Here is a 3,303-nt window from a genome sequence, read left to right as displayed (position 1 = left end):
TAGCTATGTGTGCCTGACAAAACTGTCAAGTTCGTTTTGTGTTTTGTATACGTTTTGGGGGTTTTTCCTTCTTCACTTTAATAAAAGAAGATGAGTGTACATTTTCCCGCTGCGTCTTGGTCTCAACCCTACGACAACCGTGACAGATATAGATACTTTTGTACCTGTTTCCTCCAGCATCTTCACAAGGTCCTTTGTTGTTGTTCTGGGATTGATTTGCACTTTTCACTCCAAAGTACGTTAATCTCTAGGAGACAGAACGCGTCTCCTTCCTGAGCGGTATGACGGCTCCGTGGTCCCATGGTGTCTCTACTGGCGTACTATTGTTTGTACAGATGAACGTGGTACCTTCAGGCATTTGGAAATTGCTCCCAAGGATGAACCAGACTTGTAGAGGTCTACAATTTTGTTTCTGAGGTCTTGGCTGATTTCTTTTAATTTTCCCATGATCAAGCATGGTCAGGCAAAGAGGCACTGAGTTTGAAGGTAGGCCGTGAAATACATCCACGGGGACACCTCCAATTGACTCAAATGATGTAAATTAGCTTATCAGAAGCTTCTAAAGCCATGACATCATTTTCTGGAATTTTCCAAGCTGTTTAAAGGCACATTCAACTTAGTGTATGTAAACTTCTGACCCACTGGAATTGTGATACAGTGAATTATAAGTGAAATAATCTGTCTGTAAACGATTGTTGGAAAAAGTCCTTGTGTCATGCAAAAAGTAGATGTCCTAACCGACTTGCCAAAACTATAGTTTGTTAACAAGATATTTGTGGAGTGGTTGAAAAACGAGTTTTAATGACTCCAACCTAAGTGTATGTAAACTTCCGACTTCAACTGTATAATGAATATACAACATAGTTACAGGTATAAGGCTACTTATTGTAGGCAGGGTTGGATGGTGACCACAGGTCATAAGTTACTTTGGCATTAAGGGAAGGGCAATATCTGCACTTCAATGTCATCGTAAGATAAGACTGATTCCTCATGTGTGTGGTAGCATTAATGACTATTAAAACGTGACATTTTAAATTGTATATATGTTGCATGATGTGTCTGATCAATTACATTTGTACGTAATAATATGTCTCTCTCTATGAAGCAATTCAGGTGCCAAGTAGAGAGGAGGCTCGTCAAGAGGAGGTGCGTAAAGAAGAGAATCGGAAGAGTAAAGATTTTATTTGACCTTTATTTAACTAGGCAAGTCAGTTAAGAACAAATTCTTATTTTCAATGACAGCCTAGGAACTGTCTTGTTCAGGGGCAGAATGACAGATTTTTACCTTGTCAGCTCAGCAATTTGATCGTGCAACCTTTCGGTTACTAGTCCAAAGCTCTAACCACTAGGCTACCTGCCACCCCAACGGGATGTTAAGCTACGTACACTATCGTTCAAAAGTTTGGGGTTACTTAGAAATGTCTTTGTTTTTGAAAGAAAAGCGCATTTTTTTTGTCCATTAAAATAACGTAAAATTGATCAGAAATACAGTGTAGACATTGTTAATGTTGTAAATTACTATTGTAGCTGGAAACGGCTGATTTTAAATGGAATATCTACATAGGGGTACAGAGGCCCATTATCAGCAACCATCACTCCTGTGTTTCAATGGCACGTTGTGTTAGCTAATCCAAGTTTATCATTTTAAAAGGCTAATTGATCATTAGAAAACCTTTTTGCAATTATGTTAGCCCAGCTGAAAACTGTTGTTCTGATTTTAAAGAAGCAATAAAACTGGCCTTCTTTAGACTAGTTGAGTATCTGGAGCATCAGCATTTGTGGGTTTGATTACAGGCTCAAAATGAAGAAATGAAGGCTATTCCATGCGAGAAATTGCCAAGAAACTGAAGATCTCGTACAACGCTGTGTACTATTCCCTTCACAGAACAGCGGAAACGGGCTCTAACCAGAATATAAAGAGGAGTGGGAGGCCCCGGTGCACAACTGAGCAAGAGGACAAGTACATTAGAGTGTCTAGTATGAGAAACAGACACCTCACAAGTCCTCAACTGGCAGCTTCATTAAATAGTACCCACAAGACACCATTCTAATCATCAACAGTGAAGAGGCGACACCGGGATACTGGCCTTCTAGGCAGAGTTCCTCTGTCCAGTGTCTGTGTTCTTTTTCCCATCTTAATCTTTTCTTTTTATTGGCCAGTCTGAGATGTGGCTTTTTTTTGCAACTCTGCCTAGAAGGCCATATTTTTATATATTTTTTTATTATTATTCTTTTTTAAATTGTATTTATTAACAACAAATCAACACAAAACGTATGGATAAGCAGTTTGTCTTCCTACTGTACTGTCTTTGGTTACGTTTTCGTTCATGTTTTAGGCTGATTGAGTAAATTTCATTAAACTATTTTAATTCCATACTCTCACACAAGTGACCTCTCACCTCTTGACTGATGACGCGAGGTTGATGTTTGGGGGTGGGGACATCGCCAATAGTCACATCTCATTACTCTCATTACTGTAAACTTCTACGGGTACAACACCAAACATGAGAATGATGAGTTGCTTGAATCTATAGAGAAACATATACTTCATTGGTTATCTAAATTTCCGAATTCGTTATTATTGATAGGAGGGGACTTTAACATTACTATAGATAATTCAACTGATAGATGGCCCCCAGGTAGGACAACCAATCAGAATTTGGGTTTAATACTTTTTGTATCTATATAGGATGTTGTATCTATACTTTATGTCATGCCTTATTGGAATGGATTTATTGATAATATCTGTTGGAAATAAGTTTGGATGTTGCCACACACATATCTACTTGTTAACAAAATTAAGGACCTTTCCTTTAAAATTATTCATAAATATTATCCTGCCAACCATTATATGAAGAAGTTTAAGGAAAACATCAACTCAAATTGTTCCTTTTGTAATGACCACCCAGAAACAGTGTTGCATCTTTTTGGCATTGTATTCATGTAAGAAAACTGTGGCAAGACATCAGTAGATTTATAATTGAACACATTTATGAAGATTTTACACTATTGTGGAGAGATGTACTGCTTGGATTCTTTACCTACGATAGAAATAAGCTGAAACATTTTATGTAATTCATTTCATTATTCTTTTGGCCACATTTCATATTCACAAATGTACATTTACAAACAAAAGACCATATTTTCTTAACGTACAAAAAGAAATTGAACTGTATTTTAAGACAATTAAATACTATACTAACAAAAAAGATGTTAGAATTATAAGTGTATGTATGTCCCTTAAGGTCCTTGTGTAATGTGATATTGTACACCCCTAGCCCAATTGTCCTTTGTATATTATTT

This window comes from Salmo salar, chromosome 20 (genome assembly GCF_965601325.2).
Source record: "Salmo salar chromosome 20, fSalSal1, whole genome shotgun sequence".
Classification (NCBI taxonomy): domain Eukaryota; kingdom Metazoa; phylum Chordata; class Actinopteri; order Salmoniformes; family Salmonidae; genus Salmo; species Salmo salar.
The sequence above is the reverse complement of the archived record's forward strand: the minus strand, read 5'-3'. Positions refer to the sequence as shown.